Raw genomic sequence first — 11,755 nt, 5'->3', positions numbered from 1 at the left:
TCGCACATCAAAAAAACATGCAGAAGGAAAAGATGCTGTTATGTTTTTGATTTTGGTGAAGTACAATCATTATTATGTGGTCCATGGAGGATGGCGCGTATCATGTTTACATGCTTTTTCATCTTAAACTTGGTAGAGTTTAAACCACCAATCTTTGTGTACAACAAAGTGTGAAAATTTTGCCATGTCACTCTTTTTAGTACATTTTGTCCCAATATTGTTGGGAGATTCTCTCTCTCTCTCTCTCTCTCTCTCTCTCTCTCTCTCTCTCGCTAAAGGCCATGAGGGATTACTAGCTGAGCATTTTGCCCACACATGCCATACTCTAGTCTCTCTTCTAGACTTCATGGCCAACTTGGTCCCTTTCCATGGCTTCCCGCCGCCGTCTCCATCAAGGCCAAGGGCCCATTGTATCCCAACAACTACTGCACTATGGTGGTTAGTCATATATAGGGCAATGTATTGGAGTCAAAGATAGGTGTGGGGACGGCCAATCTTTCTAAGGACCTACATCAAGAAGCTATTTGACAGCCAGTTGGTATGAACTCTCAACTCCCAAACATGTTGATCTTGATATGGATATATGCAGATGATATGGTGCTCATATTGGACTAAGCAAAGGAGTTATGAGATCATCAGGGGGGGATTGCAAGCCTTTTGTGAGAAAATAGTAAACCTTGGTAAGAGAGATCCTGTTGAGATTCTTATATCATAGGGCTTACCTCAATTGGTCTGATTTTCATCATTGACATAGATATCTCCAAACATGCAAATTTCTTGGGACCATTGTTTTTTGGGTGATACAGGATGACTCAATTTTCATCACACCATGATAGAGTGGAGATAGGGAGAGAAGAAGAGAGTTTTGTGCGATAGGACATGGATATGTAGATTCGAGGAGCACTACATCTAGGTTCTGGTGTGTTATATGAGATAATGGGAGAGATTTCCACTGAAGGGTTTTTAAACCCACTATCTAGCATCATGGGTCACACTTGACATAGCACTCCAATTGCGCGGCGAGCCAGACATGCTTCACCCACCAACGTTAGATGGTGGAATCCTTCAAAGACATAGAGATGCCTCTCCTTAAACATTGGACATTGATAGTATATACCAGATTAAGTGATTTCCTCATAAATCTCTATGGGCCTTTGTATTACAACCAAATTATAGCCACAAGGCTACCTTCAAAGACATAGAGATGCCTCTCCTTAAACATTGGACATTGAGAGTATATACTAGATTAAGTGATTTCCTCATAAATCTCTATGGGCCTTTGTATTACAAGCAAATTATATTATTTATAGCCACATGGCTACCTTGTAACTTTCTAGTCACAATACTCTTCTTTGTAAAGGTAGCTAGATTGTTTTCTTTTGAATGAATAGCTATTCATTTCATGGATTTATTTTAATACTTTTTTTTGGGAGTCTCATAGAGCCTTTGGACTATTGTAATCATAAAGACCTCCTCATTAGAATTAACATGAATGAGGACATCAATGCAACTGTGACACACATCCATGTGTGTGTGTAAACATGATGACGACAATATTAACATCCATGAAGGCCAAATATAGCCTATGGGACCAAAACAAAAGTACAAACACATAATCTATAAAATCTACTAAATTGAAAGTCTATCTAGTGTGCTCATTGGCATAGTGGTTTCATTAAAAGATTGTTTTAAAGACAGTTGAATCTGTGAAAAAGGCAATTTCATATTGGGTGTGTAAGTGGGATAAGATCCCATCACCGCATAAATCTATAACACGTGGAAGATCCTATGACACCTGCACGGGCTAACTGTCTATTTGGATGGATGCAGGTAACAGGATCAATTCTCTCAAAATAACTATGGGTTTATGCTCTACACCAAATGTTTGCAAATATTAGAGTCACACAGGCTCCATGAACTTGTAACATGATTATTGTATACAAATCTGTAGTTATATAATCATGTTTAACAATTTTAATGGTCAAGTTAGATAAGGTTCTTAGATATTTTCGACTGTTGATGTAGAAGATTGAAAACACACACACACACACACACACACACACACACACACACACACACACAAACCAGGGTTCATACACATGAGGGGGGACACACATGAGATTATGAATCCCAAAAAACTCCCCTTTGGAGTGAAGGTGAAGATACTTGAGAAGATCTTCAATAGCCATGGTGATTTGGGCTCTAAACTGGAACACAATGATACAAAATAACATAGTGTGCTAACACTTGAAGCCCTTCCATCAGACCCAATAAAAGAGATTTACCACATATGTATGTGCCTTCATCAGTATACCCAAAGAAAAGCCCGTGTCTCTAAGTAGGGTGGTATGGCACGAAATGGTGGAACAATTTATAAACTTTTCAAGGCATTACAAACAAGAGAACACGTATGAAAGACTATCACACTCACATAACAATTATTACAATCAATGTTGGACAACCTAGGCAAAGAACCTTTGAACTTAAACAAAAAATAGGAAATATATAAATTTTGGAAGTCTTAAAAACTTCTTGAAGGTGGTGGAGTGTCGGTGAAGATTTTTCCTTTTTCGATGGTGTTACGAAGCATAGACACTTGGGAAATCATTTTTGTTTTGGGGGCCAAGTGAGACGACCCGTAATGACTTCAATTTAAAGCAAGGGGTTCCAATTTGAAAAAGACCTAAATTTTGGATATTGGTGAAGCCTTAATTTTATGTAGGACCCAATTTTTGAAAAGCCCCAAAAATCTGTCTGCATAAGATCTAATTTGATGTGCATCAATTGCTGAGGAGGTACTTGATGGCGCACACAACTATCTATCACAATGGTGGAAGCAGGCACCACACACACAGACCATTGACATGGCAATGATGTTGGTGTGAATGAAATAGCCCATGGATAACTAGAGCACAAACAGGTAGCATTCACATGTGTGCGCTATAAGGAGACACAACCAACAACTACTACATGGACAAGGTTGTACCAGGCCTTGATACCGATTGTAGGTCTAGGGTTTGCATAGGTACAAGCCTAGCTATGGGGGGTTAAAGAGATTCATGGTGTGTGTGTGTGTGTGCATAGAGAGAGAGAGAGAGAGAGAGAGAGAGAGAGAGAGAGAGAGAGAGAGAGAGAGCATTGCATGACTGAATGGTGTGATTGATATAATAGAAGTGATGTTCATTGACCAAGTATAATGCTTTTTTAGGCTTGTAAATACAAGTATCACACAATAATATGTGTATCTTATCCCCTCATAAGAGTGTGTTTAGACACTACTGGCACAATACACACACACACACACACACACACACACACACACACACACGGGTTCACACAAGGGTGCGTACACATACGAGACTCTAAATCCCAACAACCTAAGGTGGCCTTAAGGTCGAAGGCAGACTAAGGTGACCTCAAGGTCCATTCGATCAAGCTTGTAAAGTCATGGGATTGATGATTCCACCAAGATTTACTTATTTGGACTTTGCCTTGATGGAAAAGTCATCGGTTTAGGTAACCGGCACTAAACCTACTTGAAATGGCCAATGACGAGGTCTTGAGACACACCTTCATTGTTGTTAGCCGAGTGGAGGCCGATGAATCCCCATCACTCAAATCTACAACCTCAAGCATGAGGAAGAAGAGGAAGGAGACACCATCATTGCCAGAGCCAAGTATCTCCATATGATTATATAATCCTGTTATGGGATACCTCACCTCCAAGAGGGAACTCTAAACATTCACCTAATGGATGAGCAATAGAACACAACCGTCGTGGGGTACTTATTACCAATGCTTCGATCTCTAGTCCCTTGAGGCCTCCAAGCTCGCTTGTAAAGCTCCAAACTCCAAGCTCCACCACTCCACCTCCACACTGTCACCGTGGAGTCGCTCACACCATCACATAGACCAATCACACTTTCTCTCACTCTCTCATACAAGCATAAACACACAAGCATGAAAGAGGCACAATGCTAGAATGCTCTCTCTCTCTCTCACAAAGCATAAGGGGAGAGCTCTCAGCAGCACAAAGGGGATTGTGCCCTTTTCATTATGAGAAAATACCTTATATACAATTGGCCTTTATTCACACTTGGGCGCCCAAAACTTACTAACTAGGCCTTGGGTGGCCAATATCTCATAATATACAACCTTTATAGCTCCTTTGCATGACACTTACTAATGTCCTTAATTGAGGATCATGTTGTTAATCCAAATGGGATTAACATTCCCCCCTTCCCTGATGTAGGTTCTGTCCACCTCAGAACCTGTTACCGAGGTCGAAAGACGTGGTCACCGAATTCATGTCGGGGTAGAAGTTGCGTCTGGACTAGAGTTTCCGGAGTGTTCGACGGAATGCTGAGTGGGACTTCCAGAATCTAGTGTCGATCATGTCTTCAAATGTCAGATGCATATAAGCTTGAAGAAATCTTCAGCGGTGGTAATACAGCATCATCCCTCTGTCTGAAGGCCCTTGGTTCATGTTGAACTGTAGATGCTATGCTTCAAAGCAATCATAAGGTTCTTTAGGTTGATCTCTATGAGGATTACCAATAATTTCATGAACCTAACACTGGCCACAATTGCAGGATCAGGTATTCTACGCGCTAAGCCCTGATCCAGGTCAGCAATTGCTATCGTTGTTCTTGAATATTGCCAAATGTTGCTGGATTGAATATAGGAAAGTTATAGCAAACATGAGAGTCCCTGTTTTTGGCGTCTTGGAACTCCAATGGTGTCCATCTTCTCTTGATAGGCATGTACAGTGGATCCACTCACAGTCTTGGTGGCGCACACATGTAAACTCCTATCCTTGGGAATCTATGATGGAATCCTTGGAATGGATTGGCTCCATAAGAATCGGGCTGACCTTCATTGTCACAATGGAACCATCTCTTTTCTTGACCTTCATAGGAATAAAGTTCAAGGAATTGGAATTTTCGGATCCCCAGTACTGCAATTAGTCAAAGCTTCTGAATTGTTAAAGGGACTCAAAAAGAGGCAAGCTGTTTATGTCGTTAAGATGAATCCGGTAGATATAAAATGCAAGGCTAAAGAACCACAGTGGTTAAGTGAGTATGTCAATGTGTTTGCGCAAAAGAGCTGACTGAGATTCCTCCGACTCGCGAAAGTAGATCATGAGATCGAGTTTACCCCCGGAGCTTACCCCAGTGTAGCCCAGCGTGCTTACAAAATGCCAGTTCCAGAAGCCTTAGAACTTAAGGAGTAGTTAAGACAACTGCTAGAGAGCAAGAATTCATCAGACCGTGTTTCACCTTGGGGTGCTCCCATTCTCTTTTAGAAGAAGAAAGATGGATCGTTAAGACTCTGTATTGATTACAGAGGATTGAATCAGTTAACAATTAAAAATAAGTATCCTATCCCTAGGATTGATGAAGGTTAAGTGGAACCCAAATGTTCACGAAGATAAATCTCAAATCTGGGAACTACCAGATCAGAATCAAGGAACAAGACATCCCGAAGATAGCATTCAATACTCTCTATGGACATTATGAGTTCACAGGCATGCCATTTGGATTGACTAATGTCCCAGCCACGTTTAACCGTCTTATGCAGGATATGCTCAGCAGAGAATACTTGGATGATTTTGTTCTTGTCTTCTTTGATGACATCTTGGTATACTCAAAGAATGCTGCAGATCATGAAGATCATGTGCGCAAGGTCATGGAAATCCTAAGGAAGCACCAACTCTTTGCAAAAAAGAACAAGTGTTCTTTCTTTGTTGAGACCAGGTGGAATACTTGGGATTCATAGTGTCTAAAGATGGGATTTCTCCTAACCCCTCAAAAATCCAAGAAGTCGTAGATTGGTCAGAGCCCAAGACAGTGAAAGAAGTCAGAGGATTCTTGGGATTAATTGGATGGTATAGAATCTTTTTACCCAAGTATGCTAAGATAGCATCCCCTTTAACTAACCTTCTCAAGAAGAGTACCCTATTTCAGTGGACTGCTATGTGTCAGAGTGTCTTTGATAAGCTGAAGACAGTCCTAGAAACTAGCCCTGTCCTTAAGTTGCCAGATTTTTCTAAATCTTTTGAGGTAGTTACTGATGCTAGTGGTTTTGCCTTTAGGCGGTGCTCTTATGCAGGAAGGTCATGCAGTAGCCTATGAATCCAGAAAGCTCAAAACACATGAGAGAAATTATGCTGTCCATGACTTGGAGTTACTCTTAGTAGTTTATGCTATGAAGTTGTGGAGACATTATCTTTTGGGACAGAGACTCACCTTGATGACATATCATCAAAGTCTGAAGTGGATCTTCACCCAAAGGGATCTCAACATGCGTCAAAGAAGATGGATGCAGACCCTGTAGGAATTTGATTTTGAAATTAAGTATCAACCAGGGAAAGAAAAGGTTTATTAGTTAAAAATCAAGGTATATTAGTAAAAAAAATGAGATATTTAGGAGAAATGAGATGATTTTTCGACACCTTGGTAAGGAGGGGAGCCCCATCAAGTAGGTGCCTTTTTTCTTCATCATTACTTGGATTTTTTAATTCAAAAAAATATGATATTTTTATCTCTCCTCTCTCCTGGAGCAAACTGGATCAAAAAGGGAGCCAAACTAGTCCAAATCTTGTCCAGTGGCCTCCCTCACCTATAAATAGACCCTCGTTTCTTTGTATTTTCATCTTTGAGCTATACCATGCTAGTATTATCTTAAAAATTAGCATATTTCTATTATTCCTTATCTTGCCTCTTCTCTTGGGAGCTTGGAGCTTCTCTACTCTCCAAAATCTCTTGAAGATTTCTCTTCTCCTCTTGGTGGCCAAGGACTTGCTTGGGGGCGTCACTGCTGCTAATCAAAAAAGAATCAAGCCAAACTTAGAGGTTATCCTATTTTTATGGTTTTTTTCACTTATCTCAATGATTTTCTTCTTCTCAACCCCTCTAAAGCTTGAGAAGCTTTCAAAGTAATGGTTCTTTCTTCAAATCAAGCTTTTCAAAGATTATAATGTCTAATTAGAATTATGTTAATTTTTACGCTTAATTATAATGTTTTCTTTAAGAAAATCTCTCTCTTGAAAAGATTAATCATCTTTATGGCTAGATCCTTAGAAAAAGGATAAATTTGCTCTTGTTTCAATCTAATCTCTTGGCTTGATGAGCTAGAGAATGAGGATTGATATTTTCATGATTTTTAATTTAGTAAAAATAATGGTTAATTAATTTTAGCTTAATTATGAGTAGGAAAAATCACATTAACTCATTCTAAATTGAAAGAGGAATATACTAACAATTTTAGAAATGAGGAATGGTTAATTTAGTTTAATCAAGGAAAATAATCATAATTATGCTTATAATTATGGTTATAATTATGCTAAATATACATAATTTAATCTTAAGTCTAAAAGAAGAGTTTCTATCATATTTTTATTACAAGTTTTCATTAAATTAGAAAATTGAATATTATCAATAATTATAGCGAAGCTATGGTAAATTTTTTAAGAAAAAAGATAAATCTTAATTTTATGCATATTCTGAATAAAGCAAAAAGAGGAATTCCTATCATATTCTAGATTTAGATATTTTATAAAAAAAGAATGATTTTTATGATATTCATGAAAAATACTTTTTAGTATTTATGTATAATTATTTAATTAAGAGAAAGGAGAAAAATTTTGATTAATGTATTTTTATGCATAAGAATTTAGATGTAAAAAGAGGAATTTCCATGACATTTGGATTCAAACATTTAAATGTTAAAAGAGAAATTTTTGGCATATTCCAAAATATGGATATTTTTACTTATTTAAAAAGATGAATTTTTATTGTATTTAAGTAAAAAAAGATCTAAATTAATTTTGATATTAAAAAAAGAGTTTTCACCATAATTTCACGTAGGAAATTAGGGTATACTAATGTTGAAGATCAAATTGATGGAAAGAATATTTTAAGATATTTATATGTGGATAAATTAACAAAATGATATATACTCAAAATTGGATTATTGGAAGAAGAGTATTTTTATAAAATCTCGTTATTCTCATATAGAACAATTTCTTTAATTCTATGGCTAAGAAGGAATGAATTTCATAAAGTTAGAATTCTCCTTATTACGGTTGGAAGTCACCGCCTTTAACTTATCTAAAGAAAATCCTTAGGAATCAAAGTTAGAAGTAAACCGAATAATTTTTGGTTAGCCCACGAACGTGAGAATGGCGGCCCGTAAATTATTTGCCCATCTCTCGAATCTGAATCAAGCAAAAACCTCGTGACCAATTTAAAATCTTTGATATACAAAGAATAGACTACCACTGAATTAGAGAAGTTTTTCTTTAACCGAAATCACCAAGAATTAAGTTAGAAATTTAGCGAAATTGATGGGTAGATTACCCTGATGCGAGACTAGTGATTCTCATTAATAAAATCTGAATTGCGGAAAAAAGGGTTTTGTGGAATCAAACTTAAACCGGGAATTCTACTTGCATAGAAACTCTACTTTTTTTTTAAAGGACTGTTTTACGCCAGAATGCTAGAGGAAGCATTTGGCTGTGATTTAACTAAGGAGAGATTCGTGTTTGCAACAGCTGCTACTGCTGCTGGCGGGGAGTCATCAAGGGACGTCGCTCGCGCGGCAAAGCCTGCGAGGTCTTGACCAGCCTCGGTATGGTTAAAATGGTGCGCTTCTTGTACGATGGGCGAGGACCGACGAAGCGGTCCTTGAGTGAAGTGCTAGGACACCTAAGTAGGATCCTAGAGGGTTCTGACTAGGTGATGCACGGGCTCGCGGTTTCTAGGACACCCATGCGTACATCCAGGAAGATATGGATGAACTGGAAAGGAATTATTTTTGGTGAATTGGATTTGGGATATTGGATCTCGTTGGTTGACTAGCTGGTCTTCAACGGAGAGTCCGGGTGATAGTTTTTGTAAAACAATGGACTAGATATTTTGGAGGATTATGATCAGTAATATTATGGTTTCATTGAAAGATTGTTTTAAAGATAGTCGAATCTGTTAAAAAGGCAATCTCATATTGGGTGTGTAAGTGGTGTGACTACTTTGAATTTTGCTTGAAGCGCCAGCTAGGGGGAATTGGGAACTCTTTTCCTCGGTACTCGGGAGACAAAACATAGTCAAATTTTTATAAAGGAATCCCACCAATATAGTGGTTGGGTGGTTGGCTAACCCATGGGCCGGTTGGGGTTAGGCTGGATTGGGGGATTCCTGGCGATATAGATAGATACGATGAAGTTACGTTAGTTAGATTAAGTCCGAGGAAGACCCTTGTTCTGTGGGAGGGAATCAGGCGGCTATGCCTCGCTAAAGGGGAGAAAAAGCGGTGATTCTATGGACCAAGTGCAAGTCTCTTCCTTGATCTGACGATGTGAATTATGGGTTCGGTCGGATCAGTTTGGTTAATTAAGACCTTGACTCGTTAGATTAATTCTCGCGTTAGATGATTTTCCTGGTGGAATCGCCCTTGCCTTTCAGACGAGGGAAATTTTTCTGGGTTCGGTTTCGGAGGAACCACCGGGCTAGTCTCTTGTCTGGACATCCATGGGTGAGGCCCCGAGTGTAAATCCCTGCCCCGCGCGAGAGACTGACGCTGCTTTCGCTGCTCTGCCAGCGTCCTCGGAGAGGGCATCGCGGAGGGGGCGGGGGTCTCACACTATCCATCTCTGCTGCCATATATATTTAACAAGTCTGCCCTTGTGGCCACATTAAGGTCCATGGCTGGATCGTTTCTAGGTCTCTGGGGAATTGCTCCCCCCCTTCCTAGACCTCGTCCCCTACCTGTATTGGCTCTTCTAGGTATCTCGGGTTCATGGATTGGTCTAGTTGTAGACCTTGGTGGGATTCCCCAATAGTAGCCTCTGTGCGTCTTTATGTAATTAAGAGCTCCATGTCTTGTAATAAGAATGTAGGGTGATTGCTCATTAACTCAATATCCTTCTTGGTATAGAGTCGGTCCTCTACTTTTACAACCAAGTTAGCTATGTTACCCTCTTCTTCTCCGATTGTAAACACTTCCTCCATTCTAGATTCCTCGTTGATGGGTTTCAAGTTCGGAATTCCTCCATCACTTCTACCTGTAGCAATTTTAGGTTCTTTTCCTCGTGATTGGAGGGAGGTAACACTTCATGTCTCCTTTCTCTTAGCTCTTGCCCTACGAGTATCAAGCTCTTGTTTCCTTAAGCTCAATTCTCGGAGTTGTCGTTCTACCTCACTTCGTTGGAGGTCCAATTCCATTTCCTCGGTGGTGGGAAAGAATATTTAACCTGTCCTTAACTACACTTTCCATATCTCTTCTAATTCGAGGAGTGTCAGTATTTGACAGCCTAGAATTCAACGCTTGGAATAGCACTTCTTGTCTTGGAATCGAGTCCAGTGCTAGTTGACAGACCCATGCTCATAGATTGCGCTTCTTCATCATGACTAGTTTGGAGACCAAAAAATCCTCGGACGATATCAATGATCCCATTGGACTTGGTTGGGGAGTGTGGTTTATCTCCTTCCCCAAACCTAGCATATCTCAGCCCTTCTTTCATGGATTCTTCACTACTGGTTTCCGCGGTGGTCAGGTTTCTCAAAACACTCAAGTGTGTGCTGCTTCGGAATGTCCTGATCCCACACTTCTTTGTTGGTAGGAAGTTCCTGGATGATTTGATGTAGGCGTAAGATTGTCTCCAATGAGTTTTCCAGATCTTAAGTGCATGTATGTATAATTTGATAAGCTATTACTCAACCCAAATTGATTCAATTTCTGATTCTATTGCTCTGTTTAGGAGGCGTAAATTAGCAGAGAATGTTTCACATCGTGAAACAGCAGAACTCGGTTCACATTGTGAAACTACAGGAAAATGGTTCATGTCGTGAATGGTTTTCCTGCACTTTCACGTGCTCAACAATTTTCCTCCTTAGGGTTAAATTCCTTCTTTTAGTCAAATTCCCTTTCTTTAGCCGACCCTCACAGCCTTAATTTTGTCAATCTGTCAGTTTTGGCCTTCACATGAACCTGCAGGATTTCTTTCATGTCATGAAATAGAAGGTATTTCACGCCGTGAACTGCTTCAGAAATGGTTCACGCCATGAAGGTCTACTGCACTTTCACGTGATCCAATTTTTTGGCGGGTTGCACCGTGTCAAGTGTTAGGATAAGGGTTTCTATTTTTGGAATGGAATCCCGTGATTTTCGATGAAAATCCCAGCACTGATTTTGTGAGCGATTTGCGGCGTGAAACTATAGGGAAATGGTTCACGTCATGAACAACTTTCCTGCACTTTCACGTGGAGTTTTTCGCATCGGTAATTTGTGGTTTTGGGTCATAATACTTATCCAAATGATGAAAATTAGATTGTGCCAATGCTAAAGAATGAAATGCAAGTTCTTGGCTCAATCAATTGTCCCTTATATTTTTGATTTTTATGATTTTTTTTAATGAAAAAAGAAGAAGACAACACCCAACCTGCTTCTTCATGTTGGTGTTTTTGGTGATGCTAACTTCAAAATTAACAAGAGTACCCAATGAATCCTTTCCTAAACTACTCTCCACAACATTCACAACATCAAATGATAACTTTTTTCTCAACCAACACACACCTTATCCTTTCATTTCCACACAATGCACTACCAGAATGCAAAGGCATTAATGAATACTATGCAATGGGAGCTGAAACTCAAAGAGTATGGAAGAAACAAAGGTGTTTCCTCGCAGCAGCGGCACCAAAAATGTTATGGGCTGCCTCACCTCCAAGAGGGAACGCTAAACATTCACCTAATGGAT

The sequence above is a fragment of the Cibotium barometz genome, chromosome 36, assembly GCF_041138505.1.
Source record: "Cibotium barometz isolate CiBa-2024 chromosome 36, ASM4113850v1, whole genome shotgun sequence".
Taxonomy (NCBI): domain Eukaryota; kingdom Viridiplantae; phylum Streptophyta; class Polypodiopsida; order Cyatheales; family Cibotiaceae; genus Cibotium; species Cibotium barometz.
The sequence above is the reverse complement of the archived record's forward strand: the minus strand, read 5'-3'. Positions refer to the sequence as shown.